This window comes from Furipterus horrens, unplaced genomic scaffold (assembly GCF_987537825.1).
Source record: "Furipterus horrens unplaced genomic scaffold, mFurHor1.1.pri manual_scaffold_1, whole genome shotgun sequence".
In the NCBI taxonomy this organism is placed as follows: domain Eukaryota; kingdom Metazoa; phylum Chordata; class Mammalia; order Chiroptera; family Furipteridae; genus Furipterus; species Furipterus horrens.
In genome coordinates this window covers 78,943,189-78,957,923 of record NW_028327171.1, presented here as the reverse complement: position 1 = coordinate 78,957,923, position 14,735 = coordinate 78,943,189, and positions in this window count along the sequence as shown.

Sequence of the window (14,735 nt, the reverse complement as noted above, 5' to 3'; positions counted from 1 at the left end):
ACCAATGTGGTCATCTAGGCCAAGATCTTGGTTTCTAAATACCATTCTCCACATAAAGGAACTAAAATTTCTTGGAGAAGTAGCTGAGGAAAATGAAATTAATGGTGAGGCTAAATGTTCTTGTAGTGTCAGGGGAAAAAAAAAAAAAAAAGTACTCAATGGGGATGTAACCAAAAACCTAGGGGCTAGCTTTAAAAATCCAACTGGTCAAATCTGAGGCAATGTTCTTTTTTTATTTTAAGAAAATAAGCAATTATTATATTTTTAGAAGATGCAACCAAATGTATAGGGGGAGGAAGGGAGGAAAAGCTCTCTGTAACAAAAGTAATGTAGAAGAAATGATAAAATTATAAAATCACCATTTTGCAAACAGCAATGTAAAAATTTATTTAAACAAGCATTACCAAATGATGCTAAAAAACATAGAAGGAAGGATCTCCACATTCTCAGTTTCACCCACAAGTTATTCATTCATCTCAATGAAGAGATCAGTCAGCATCACCAGTAACAAGACAAATGAGCATTATGTGTCTTCTGATATGGGAAGTACATATACAATATCACATATGGCTATAATGTATTTCTGCAAAAATCTTTAACCTGAAACTAGTCATGAGAAAACAAACAAGTCTAAATTGTAGAACATTTTACAAAACAATTGACCTGGATTTGACAAGCTTGTTCAGTTATAAGAGACCAAAAAAAAAAAAAAAACAAAAAAAACAAACGGCGAGGTGGGAAGGGGTAGGGGAGAAGAAAGCAAAAGCAAAAGGAGAGGCTATAGATTAAAAGGACTAAGAAGATCTGCCACCTAAAATTGGGATCATTGACTAGATTCACACCAACTATAAAGAACACATGTGGGACAACCAGAGCAATTTCAATAAAACTGGATAATAGATAATATTATCATGATGTCAGTCAATTTCTTAGCTATAAAAATGATATTTTGTTTGTTTAAAAGAATGTCCTTTTTCTTATAATTGTTGGAGTATATAGAGTAAAATATCATTATGTCTGTGACTTAATTTCAAATATTTCAGCAAATTGTATAAATGAAAATTGTGTGTCTTGACAGATTTTAAAGTAAATGCAGCAAAATGATAAAGACCAGAACATTTGAGGAAAAGATATATAAATAGTCATTACATTATTTTTTTACCTTTTGTAGAATTTAGGTTTTTTAATTTTGAAAAAGTAATGCTCATCTCTAAGTAGCTTCATTTAGTTGTCCAGGAAACACTGCACTGAAATTTAAAACAGATATAGTCTCTTGACTGCTATATTGGTATATCTTCTGCAGGTTTCCACTGGTACATAATGCTACTTGGTTATCATAGGCCACTGCCAATAAGCAAAATAAAACCACATTGTAAGCAATATGAGATCGAGAGTTTCCTTACAATTCAGGTAACATCTGGCTTTCTTTGAGGGCATGGCAGTACATGATCCCCAAATCCTTGTTAGGCACATGAAACTATATAAAATTTCTTAGTATTAGATGGTGGCCACTTGGTTAAAATTGAATGTAGATTTCTCTAACATATACATTAATTTCTGAATAAAGCAACATTTTTAAAACAAATTTCAAAAAACTCTTATTTAAACCACTAAGCTGCTAAATACAAATAGAGCCACCATACATCTCTAAAGCTCCTAAAAATAAGTTGTCTTTTTCTTAAACTTAGAACAGTTGAAGTTGAGGTTACTTGATAGCTTACAAAATTATTCATTCATTCAAGAAATAACAGTTAAACATTCTTCTAAGCAGAAATAACAAAATAATATGTAGTATAATGTCAGTGCTATGGAAAAAAAGGTAATCAGTGTCAAAAAGAAAAACAGGAGTACAAGAAGACAAAAAATGATGAAGGATGATATTTTTGGTAGAATGATCAGAGAATAATACCCTTCTGAGAAGGTGATCCTTGAGCAGAGCCCTAAATGATGTGAGCAAGAGAGTCATGTGAACAGTTTCATCATGAGCCACTCAGATGGAGGAAACAGCATCAAATAGAAAGGCCCTGATGAGGTAGTTTGCATAAAGAGTAGTAAAACCTGTAACATGACATGCATGGCTGAAGAGGAGTGAGCAAGAGAAGAATAATGGGATCAGGGAAACTTTAACTATGTGGTGCCTTATTTATATATTTTTAAAGACATGCCAAAAGTAGATATGAACTTTGTCCCAAGATAAGGGGATCTCTTCTTTAAGGAGATGCAGCTCTTGCTGGATTTAGTGAAAGAAGCATCTGCCCAATGCCCTCACATGGGGACCACTTTGTAGAACATCAACGAAAAATAGGCAGGAGAGTGGGCCAATGCAACCTACACAGAAGATAATTCTCATCTGAGTGTTCATTGTCCAAAGCTACAGTGGGAAGAATAATATAAAATTATACTGAATAAACAGATCACATAAGGTTATTCTCTGCTCAAAAATTCCTACTACTTAACATTATTCAACATAACTGTTCAGTTCAACATTTTTGCCTGAGAATCTTTCATTGAGTATTGGTCTACAATGCAAATAGAAAACAAAGTATTTTTTAAAGATATTGAATTTGTAGTAAAAAAGGCAAAACTTTATAAAGTTAATGAGAGTGACATTGAAGATTGCTTGAATTACAAGAACAATTGTTAGCAAATTAGGAAATTTCCAACTCTAGTCATTTAACTATTGAAGATGAGAGGTCAACAGGATAAAACAATTTACAATTTAAAAGAAAATAATCAGAATAGTAAAGGACCTAGAGAAGCTTTGGGAAAACGGATGAATATTTTATAAAGTGACACTCTAAATGATGACCTGCAAAAGTCACACATGAAATGGGATAATGTGCTACAGTTTAGTCAGGAAAATCACACAGAGGGGAAAATTTTCCTAAATAATAATTTGTTCATTCTAATAGATCTGTTATTCAAATATAAATTAAATATAATAAAAAACTAATTTTTATTTCTCATGATACAATCCTAATCAAATATGTTAATAGTATTTATTAACTATGTGTTTGGTCTTCTTTTAAGTTGGATGGACTTTAAATGGCCTTTCTTAAATACCAATAATTCTCTGATGATTGTGTTACAGAGCAGGGATCCCAAAATTCCCCAGGACCCATAGTTTGGGGAGTGGGGGATGGGACTCAGTGGAGCAAAGCTATTTTTCCTAAGAGATGCCTTTGTGTATCTAGTGGTATACTAGTGGTGGCTAGTGTGGTAGCTAGTTTCTTAGTTATGCAAATGACTTTGGTCCTTCCAATTGCCAAGGAGATGGGAGGTGCTTTGACTGTAGAATGGTGATGAAAATCTTACAGGGCCTATGTAAAACTCTACAAGTGGCTGCAACTGTTCACCACACATTGACTGCATCACAGACTATGGTCGGGCATTTAAAAATAAAGTGGCAGCCATTAACCAGGGGAACTCCACACAGTTTGCAAGGACATAGAAGGGGAAAACCAAGGGGATGAAAGAGAACCACATGGTTCTTGATTAAGAGCTTAAAAACACCACGGCACAGGTAAAACCTCCCCAATCAGGCACGAATGATTTGGAGCTGCCGGCAAAGCTGAACTGTGTCTGGGAAATCCACAGACTTCTATTTTCTTAGAGGAAAATGGTACCTCTGACTTTTTATTCTAAAAGTAGCCTGATTTGGCAGGGGGAGGCAGTACTATGTGTTTGTAGGTGTTTTAAAGAAAGTAAGACTTAACGGCAGAAATCTGCCATTAATCTTAGTCTGTATAACCTTTAAATAAACAATTCCTTTTCTTTTCACCAAACTCTGGTATGAGAGTTATGCTTTTTGGAGGTGGGCAATTAAGCCCCTCATAACTGAACAGCCCATGGGTTCTGCTTCAATCAGGGCAGACCGTGGGTTCTGTTATAAGTGGACCTTCTATTTTCTGATTCTTGCACATCATTCTAATTCCACAGTCCCCACAATGTATTAATTTACCACTCCCCAGACTAATCTCCTACCAGAAGGATGGGCAATTTCCCAGGTTCTTAAAGAACTTACAAATGTCAGCTATAGAAATACCTGTATTTAAAAGAGAACTTGCCATGTGTTTTAAGAGAAGCACAAAGTTAAGGGATTTATAAAAAGAACAGATCACCTTTTTTTTTTTTTTTTGAAGGCATTAGTCAGTACTTCATAAAAGAGGCTGCACCCTAGAAGAACGAGTAGGATTTTCACAGAAATAAAGAATTGAAAATGTAGTAAATGTACAGGAATTAATGTATAGTTCAATTTGGTCTTGCATAACATACATACAATAGAAGTCAAATTTAAGACTAAGAAAAACATTGGGGCTGGGACTATGAAGCCTTGATGACCAAGTTAAGCTGTTTGGATATTAGACAATGAGGAACAAGTGAAGTGAAATGATACAATTTGTGTGGTACTCTTTTTTTTCCAAAGAACTTTATATTACACACTAAAGTTTTGTCAATTTAATTTCTGCAAACCTCAAGAAAAAAATAATTTAATTTTATAGCCATTATTTCCATTGATTACCCTAAAGAAAAATGTATAAATTTTAGTCAGTTCTCAATTATCTGCACAACATGGGAGCACTGGCAAAAATAGCCTAAATCTGTGTGAAAATCACAGTCAGATTGGGACCATGACCTGATTTCCTGAAGCAAGAAAAATTGCTATGAGGAGCAGATTCTTAAAGCTGTTCTCTGGGTAGCAAGCAAATAGAGCAGCCTGTCTCCATGAGGAGTTATCCTGTTGCTGCATCAATGTTTGTTTCTGCTCGATCAGCTCATGTCTTTGATCTTGTGCCTCTTAATGACCATCTCTGTCAAAAGAGTCAGGGTGACTCCAAACAAAGGCTGTACAAAACATTATACATTTCAATATAAAACAATGACATAGAACATGAATAATCTATGTATAAATAGTCAACAATGCAGGGCATTAAAGTAATACGACGTAGCATCAACAAATGTCCATTCTTCAATACTTTAAATATGATTGAAAATAGTAAAGAAATAACATTATTCTGAACATACTCAAGCATTAGCATTTCCTTTGTATTTTATTGCCAATTAATTTAATCATTCATCAAACATATACTGGAGCACAAGCTATCAAGGGGCATTGCTATAAACTGTGAGAAGAAAGGTCCATAATTACTTCCACTTTTTCCAACAGGAAACCATTGTAATTCAAGGTAGTTTTATGGTTTCAAAATGGGAATTTTAAATTTAAATAGCTGTACAATTTAGATTTCTCTAGCATTGTCTTATATGTTGAGGCTTTGGACTAAGATAAGTTTTCCACCTATAAACTATATAATATTGGGCAAGTTACATATCTCTCTGGGGATCATTTTCTCATTTGTAAGATAAAAAATAATAAGAGCACGTATTTCTATAAGCTTTCATTTAGCAATAACTCAATAAATGTTACTTGTGATTCATTTGTAATAATTATCATTAGAATAAAGAAGTCATGCCATTACAAAAAGTATTATTAGAAGTTCAGAAAAAAGTTTAAATATTTGAATTGTTCTGAAAAACACAAAGATTTAATATGTATGTGTTTGTCTTGTAGCAAAAAGGGTAAAAAGCTATGTTAAAATTGATAATATAATGTCATGTAGTTATAGCTTCAAGCAAGAGAAAGGACTAGTTATTAAACTGAAGGGAAGAGCAGAAACTCAAAATGCCTAATTATCACTTCTTTGGGATTAGTGTTGCATGAAGTCACTTTTTCTGGTCATTAATGGGAACAGGTTCACCCATAAGCATGGACCAAATGAGAACTGAACAGATCCATTGACAGATGCCTTGAGAAATAAGATTATTCAGATGTTCAAGTCAGACACTTTGAGGTAAAGCACTCATTTTATAAAGTTATTACAGCTGTGCTAGCAATAAAATCTCACACCTGTGTTTTTATCTAATTTTTTTCCTTTAGTGGTTGCCGTCAGCCGTTGTAGGTATTTTTCCTGTGTATTTGATATCCACAGGGCAAATATTATTCTCCTCAGTGAAGTGTGCTGCAACGTCTCTTTCTGAAAGTCTTCATGACTGCCTTTGAAGGGATTTTGGCCTTTAAATCATCTTTAATTTAAAGGGAAGTTACATGGGGAAAAATTGTCTCATCCTTTTATCCATACACAGTTACCATTCTAAGCCTCCTGCAAAGTCTATACTATCATCTGATCATTAATAAAGACAATGCCTTATACTTGCTTCTTCCTCACTTCCATAAAGCCCTTAGTTCTGGAATGTTCTAATGCACCAGGAAATATTACAGCTACGTGTTACTCAACTGCGAAGCTACAGTGATCTTAGGTGTTGAGGGATTTTTTTTTTTATTGTCCTATTTGCATAAAAAAGCTTTAAATATGGCACTGTAGTTAAAAGGAATAGAATGAGTTGGTTCTAGGCAAATACCCCTATTCAACTGTCTTTTCAAACCTCAACCTGTTTCAGACCATCAGGTAAGATAGAGTATCTATGCCTTCTGAAACCATTTGCTTGGGACTTCATCCTGACATTTCTAACAGGTAACTAGGGAAAAACCCAAGGGTACATTTGCAACAACTACCAAGTTATTATAATATGTTTAACTTCTAGAATCATCACATGTTAAGATGGGAGGTTAGACAACACTCTCTTAAATACAAATGACAAATGTAAATCTGTTTTAGTAGTTAAGAGCAAATTATTTGGATTTAGACAAAACCTAAATACCAATTCCAGCCTCGGGTTTTTATCTGAGTAAACTTGGACAAGCTAGCCAACTTTCCTGGCTTCCTTTACCTTGCCTATAAAATAAGGATAAGAATATCTCAAAGGATTGCTATGAGGATAAATATGATAATCTATTTTAAAATGTGTTAGCTTTTGTGATACCTGGCATTTAGAAGGCATTCACTAACTTGTGGTTATTATTTCAAAGCTCTCTTCACTTTTTCATGTTCCAATTGAAAAAACAGACTTTTAAGTCAGTCAGACCCAATTTCAAAGAACATTATATATAAGATATTTGCAATAGGCTTAACTTTTCTGAATCTCAGTTTATTTATTTTCTCAAAGGTGTTTTGAGGATTAAATAAAATAATTATTATAAATGGCCATTTCTTTCCCCATTTCCATTAATATGTACCCTAGCAAATATTTAAATGTGGCCAGCACATAATAATTATAAATCTAAATAGAACTATTGACTATTCAAAATCTATTCCCAACTCTACTCTCCATTGACCGCCTACACTGAAAAACCAGTTGAAAACATAATAGCCCTGGTTCTAGTAAATAAGACTGGCACAAGTACACTGGGGTATTCTTAGAATTAGTTTACTTATCTTAATAAAAAGAACAGAGGGGGCTGGCTCTGTTTCCTCCCCCTTTCTTCATGCCTTAACCAAGGTCATGTATGGCAGAGGTGCCTCGCACACCCTAGGCTCATTTGGAAGTTGCTCTGTCCAGCAGAGGCTTCGTGACCACAGCAGAACAAACTTTTACCCAGGACATTTTATTATGTCTTGGGGAAGGAAGGTGGCTGCCTCTCTAGTGGAGAACATCGATTAGACCCTCTTCCCTCATGCCTTTTATTGAGGAGGATACACATGAGAGATACAAGGTCAAAATTCATGAATCATCAATAGTTTGGAGGCATTAGGGTTATAGCTAACAATAATAGGTTACATGTACGAGTACAGGGGGCACAGTGACCAGTCTGTGTTATGGTTTATTAAACATCTTGGTGCCCCACTGGCATTAGGTGTAAGGTTTCATACATTCCCATCTAGAAATTGTTTATATTATACTACAGATAAAGAAATCAGAGCAAGTTCTAAAGCATAATAAGCATTTTTCAAATGTAATTTTCATGGCAACCCTCTGAGTGGTTTTCAGTCATTTTCCACACACAGCCTTATGTTGAGACTAAAAGACATGCACAGCCGGGATGCCGGCAGCAGCATGCTCAGGCCCGGGCTACAATTCCCTAGACCATGAGGACCGGTTGCCCACAGTCATGATTTTTGGACCTAGAGTAATTATCTTGAGGCCAGGAGAGAAAAGCAAATACAATTTCAGGACAGCAATCCTGACATGATTAACTAGATAAACCAGTGCCGACAACTGCTTATTCAACACTTCTTGTTAGTCAAAACAGTAGTTTTAGTTTAGAGAAGTGTATGTTGGTCAGATTTTCTGCTACTTTGAGAGTGGTGCATCCTGATAATGAGCATAAATCTCCCTCTGTCTACAAATTAGCTCCAAGAAACCAAAAGAAAAGAAAGTGTATAACCTTCACCATGTTAACAATTTTTATTTAATTTTTTTTTGTTGTTACATGTGTTCCTGGGCAGAAGCTTTCTTATTCTTTACCCTAATATTTCTGAGAATGAGAATATAAAGTGACATATGTAGATATCATTCCTCCTTTACACTTAATGATGTTCTTGTTCTTAAACTTTAGAAAGAGGAAAGTTAGATATAACATAGATGAGACTAATCATAGAGTGACTCTTTAAAGTAGGTTCTATTATTATTGTTCCCGTTTTACAAAGGAAGAAACTGAGGAATTGAGAGACCTAAGAGGTGAACCCAGACAGTGTAGATTCACATTATATTATTTGGGCCTCATGTTCTTTATCAGTGAAATATGATGTTTGACAAGATGACTTACAAATTTTCTCTCATACCTAACTTTACACTTTTTCTAGAATATTAACTTCCAATTTCTCCTAGTTAGAATGTCCCCATCACCATAATTAGAGAGAAGCATCCTCAAAGGGGAGACAGTTTAGCATAGACAGGACATTGTGGACACCACTTATTCCTAGGGTCACCATGAGTTAGAACTGAGGCAATAGCAAGTAACAACAACTTAGCTAATTTCACTACCTGTATGAGCATGAGGAATTTATTTAACTTCTCTAAGTTTAATTTCCTCTGTTGTGTTACCACATAGATAATAATTTGATCTGTGAGTTCAATGAGATCATCCATACAAAGGAATGAACTAACACACAGGGCCTAGTATATGAAGCTCAACAAAATATTAGTCACTTTTGTTGTTATTGTTGTTGTTAATCTATGAAAACTCAATTTCAAACAAACTAGTAAGAATTTTCCTATGAATTAAAATCTACTGTCAAAAACACTCATTAACATTTTTTATAAATTATATTAATTTTATTTATAATATCATATTATTAGTAGTTTTCTTAACATGCATGTTCTCATTTCCTGGAAATCCTAAAAAAAAAATTTGAAATTTACTTTTATTTTACTAGGCCTATAGTAAAAAAAAAATTCTACAAATGATACTGACAAAGCAACTTTCCTTTAATTTCCAACGCTAATCTATAATTACATGTGTGATAGGGCATTAAAAAAAAAAAGGCAGTTTCATAACAAAGATCACATTAAAAAAATAAAATAAAAACAACTAGATGCCATTCAATTATTAGATCCTAAGAACTTACATCCCAAAGTACTTAAGGAACTGACTGAAGCAATTACTGAGCCACTAAATATTATTTATGAGTTCTTGGAAGGCATAGTGCCTCTGATAAAAATAACTCATCACCTTTCTTTTAGAAAGGGAAAGGACAATTCTAAAAGTGATAAGCCAATCACCTTGACTAGTTAACCAGTGGATTCTTAATCGTGCTCTATAGAACAAATCTTCTTAATCTTTCACACATATTTATTATCTACATCCCTCTTTTAACTTCAATTAATTTATTTTATAAATTGAGTTATGTTTTTAAGATAAAGCATAAGTGCTAAAAAGAAAATAGCAAATAAAATTTTGAATTACTAAAACTAAAAAGACAAGAAAAATGAAACACCAAATTGTAGTAACTTAATAAAAAATATATATTTTTATGTTCTAAGGTTTTTGATTCACAACTTTATGTCAAATAAGAGTGAGTACTACCAGGATGTTGAGATGTTGAAAGTAGGGTTTTATTCTCTGCTCTTCAATTCTGTCATTCAAAGTATTAATGCTTAGCTACTATTGAAATCCACACAGCCCAAAGTTGAGATTTATCTAGTTAATAACAATAAACTAATGAGTATCCTGACCATGCTTACCAACCTACAGAGCACAGCCACCACTGAATCTTTTAAGAACATAAGTGACCTCTCACAAAGGATTTTCTTTAAGGCTTTATTGAGAAAGTGTTCCCAGCCCTAGTGGCAGGTATGGTTAGAGGAGTATCTAAGCAGTTCACAATATTAAATGAATTCAATATTGCTATCTCCTTAGGACTTTTAACTCCATTCTCTGCAGTATGCCAGGGAAATTTCAGAACTAAATGTTTTTGATGGTAGGTCACCATTGACCCTAGCCTATAATTAGCCAATCTTGTTGATTAAAATTACTCTTAGGTGTTTACACCAACACATTAAGTTTTGTAACTTTTGTGATATGTGTACATCAATTATTTTTGTCCAATCAAATAACACCTATGGAATCCACACTTTACTTTTACATGCTCCTAATTTGTACTAATACGTAATGATATGATTCTATGACCCTTTCATTGTATACACTATAATCTTCCAGAGCAGCCTTTGCATGTCTTCATCTGATCCATATTGGGATTTAACTCTTATCATGGGCAGAGAAGACATGAAGGTTAGTGGCATTGAGTACAAAGGAGAACTGGCACGTCTTTGTGAGACACCTCATCCAGCAGCAGTCATTAAGTTTCATTCCAGGGGAGTCTTATTCCCTTAGATGGGGTAGGGAGGTATCCTTCAAAGATGGTCTTGAAGGTTTCTGATTTATATCTCATAATCTGGGTTGTATTTTTTAAATATGCTTTATTGATTATGTTGTTAGAGTTGTCCCAATACCTTTTCCCTTTGTTCCCCTCCACCCAGTGACCCCCTTCCATCCAGTTGTCTCCCCCACCCTTAGTCCATGCCCATTGGTTGTGCATATAGTTCTTCTCAACATCTTCCTGTCTACTCCACTCCCTCCTACTATGCTTTTTAAGTCCTATACCATCTCCCTCCCTTCCTCCCCTTTCCCCTCCCAGATGACCTCCCCCCAATATGTTCCCCATACCTATAATTACTTTTCCACTCTTGTTTCCTACTTAGTTTGCCTTTGTTTCAATTCCCTAGCTTCTGTTGTTGGTTGTTGTGATGCAGTTTTCATTTTAATGTTCATAGTTTTGGTCCTCCTTCTCCTAAACAAGTCCCTTTAACATTTCATATAACAGTAGTTTGGATCTGATGAACTCCTTCAATTTTACTTTGTGCTGGAAGCACTTTCTCTGCCCTTCTATTCTGAATGACAGCTTTGCTGGATAGAGTAACCGTGATTGTAGGTTTTTGCTTTTCATTTCTTTGAATATTTCTTGCCAGTCCCTTCTTGCCTGCAGAGTTTCTTTTGAGAAATGAGCTGATAGTCTTAGTGGGACCCCTTTGTACATAATTCTTCTCTTTTGCTGCTTTTAAAATTCTCTCTTCATCTTTAATTTTTGATATTTTGATTATACTGTGTCTTGGTGTGGTTCTCCATGGGTCCAGTTTTTTTGGACCTCTCTGTGCTTCCTGGACCTGTAAATCTATTTTGTTCCCCAAGTTAGGCAAGTTCTGCTTCATTATTTTTTCACATAATTTTTCCATTTCTAGTTCTTCTTCTTCACCTTCTAGCAACCCTATGATTGGCCTGCTTATAGCTGTCCCATAGGTTTCTAAGCCTCTCCTCATTTTCCTCACTTCTTATTTCCTCTTTCTGCACCAGTTAACTGTTTGTTCCTTCCCTATGTTCTGATTTGTTGATTTGATCCCTGGTTTTCCTTCCCTCACGATTTGTTTCATATGTGTTTTCATTCATCTCAGTAGCACTAGCCCTCACTCCTTCCCCATCTTGTTTAATATCTGCTGTCAACTCTGTAAGCGTTCTTATAACCATAGCTCTGAACTGTGCCTCAGAAAGATTCCTATCTGCTGATATGTTAGATCAGATATTTGCTGGCTAGTTAGTTGCATCATTGGGATCTCTATCATGATCTGTTCCATCCTGACAGTTTTGTGTTTACCTTTGCTTCCTGGGCAGGGTTGTCACACCTCCTACACTATATGGGGTGGAGCCCCATGCACTCGTCACTACCAGGTGACCCTTCTCACCACACTGTGGCGTTTTGTGTGGGGGCAGGGGGCCCAAGATAAATTCTTGTCATTTACTCTCCGCTGAGAGACCAGGAGCTTCTTCCTCTGTCCCCACCCCCTCCAGCCTTCACAGTCTGAGGCAATGGGGGTCTGCTTTCCCCAACATTGGAATCATGAGCAGACGCGTCTGATCTGCAGCCAGGGATGCTCCCCAGGTGTTTCTCGCCTTTTTTTAAATATGGGTGTCTGTGCTTACGGCTGTCCCACCGCCATCGCTGCAGCTGCCACTGCCAGCAGAGCTTGACCTCTCTGCCCCAGCTTCACCCCTTCTACCCATCTGGATGAGCACCACTTCTTTATAACTTCATATGTTGGACTCCCATATAGCTTTATTTTCTGGAATTTTTGGTTATTTCTGGTTTTGTGGTAGATGTATTCATTCTTAGTTGTGGAGGGAGATGGAGCTTCTCAGTCTAGGCCTCCATCTTGGCCGGAAGTCCCTCTCCAAGCTGAGTTGTATTTTTATGGCTCTGAATTTGTCCCTGTCACCTTGTAGGATCACCACGGCCTTCAGAAATATTCAGCTGGTCAATAGTCTTTAGAGTTACTATTGCTACGATAGGACCAAATGCCATAGCACTTGATCTCCTATTCCCTTGCTTTCTACTTGCACTTAGGCCTATGCCACATGAGTAAAATTTTAAGTAATCATAAATATGCTGTAATCCATGGATTATGAATGTCCTTTTCTTTCCTACTAAAAGATTATTTATATATTCCACAAATGTATGGAGCTATCAAATCCAAGAATCAATTTTTCAGGCCATTTCCACTGCCAAATACTTTATCAGCCATGTTCCTAATAGAGATGGCACATGTAATCTGGATAGTTTGTGAAAAGTTTAATAAAGAACTACTTACAAAGGAGTGGGCAAGATATAGGAAAACACATAAGGTAAGATGGGGCCTGGAGGGGCAGAGGAGTGTGTAGTTATGAGAACATGGGGTGGTCTCCCTGAAAGAAGCTGGTGCAACTGCAGGGAGAGAGTTGAGTGTATAAATGCCTTGATCTCACTTTGCTCTGCTCAAATATCTGAATCCAAAGAAGTAAATGAAAACTATTCATCATGCATAATCTTAATGAGGAAGACATTTGCACTGGGGTCTGGTAACTTAAAATTGGGAGTTCAGATTTCATTCTAAGTGCAGTGAAAAGCCACTTAAAAATGTTAAGCTGAGAAATAGCATGGGATTCAATTGATGATTTAAAAATACTTCTCTGTCTCTAGAAAGTGCATTGGAGAAGGTGAAGAGAGAAAATGGAATGATGAACTTGATGTTATTGCAATAGTTCATACAAGAGATGATGTCCCAAAAAAGTAAAAAAGATGATGTTCCCTTTATTAGAAATGTGGCAGTAGAGATAGATATAGTGGTGTGACCCCAGGCACATGAAGGTAGAATTAAAAGGAATTAGTGGTAAATATAATATGGAGAATGAGGAAGAGAATGTCAAATATGAATGTGTCCTCTGGGTTCACTAACAAGCTATAAGGTAGTGAATTCACTGAGATCTGTTCAGCACAAACTAGTTGAGAATTATACTTGAAAAAAATCTCTGAAGAGAGAAAAAAAGTACTATGTAAAAGTCTCACAAGCTGCATAGATTCCTAGGAACAAGGTGCATTTTATTGTAGTCCATTTCAGCATTTTGAAATCTAACCACAAATAGAAAAGTCAGCTTCATAGTTATATTCTGTCACTGGCAAATGAGAGCTTTCAGGGATATCCACTTACCTCTTTGAGATAAATGGTACTAGTAACTGAAGGCAATAAAATTACTCATGACAAGGGAATAGCATATTGATTTTACTCTATTTTTCTCTGGTAATTTTTTAAGAAATAGTCATAAGAAGTTAGGTTTCAGGCCCAATCAATTGAAAATAATAACAGAATCAATTTATTAACTAACCTATTCTCAATATTTCTAGCTTCTGTGTTTATTTGGCTATAGCTTGTACATCTTCTATTAATCAACATTTTATTAACTCTTTCCAAGATTATGTACTTCACAGAGACTCCAAGGGATGAAATAGAGGTTAGTTTCAATGTCTGTCTTATCCTTTTTCCAAAGTTTCTGAATATTTTATTAGCTTGGCTGATAGGAAGCTAGTCATACTTTCTTATGATTTTCTCATAAGACCAATGTTTTCCTTTATTTTCCACACCAATTAAAGTTACTTACACTGGGAAAGAAGAGAATGAAAACACTTCCCCCCACATCTGATAGTCCTGCTTCTACTTCCAGTGGTGATTTCTTCTGATACACTCAAGTAAGTAATTTTGTCAGTGGCTTTTGCAAGGGTTTTAGCAGAGAATCTTGGCAACTATAGTGCCACCTGGAACAAATCCTTATTCAAGTTCTTATCAATGGTGCCAGAAACAATCAGTAGAGTTTGTTGTAAGCAGCTACTATAAGACACTTTAAGAAGACTAGTACCCAGAAATTCATGGCAAAAATGTTCATTCATTGATACTCCAGAAAATGCATCATTTCACAAGTTCTTTGCTTCCTTGGAGGTTGGAATGCTCTGGAACAGTTTAAATCCCTCTGTGTGAAG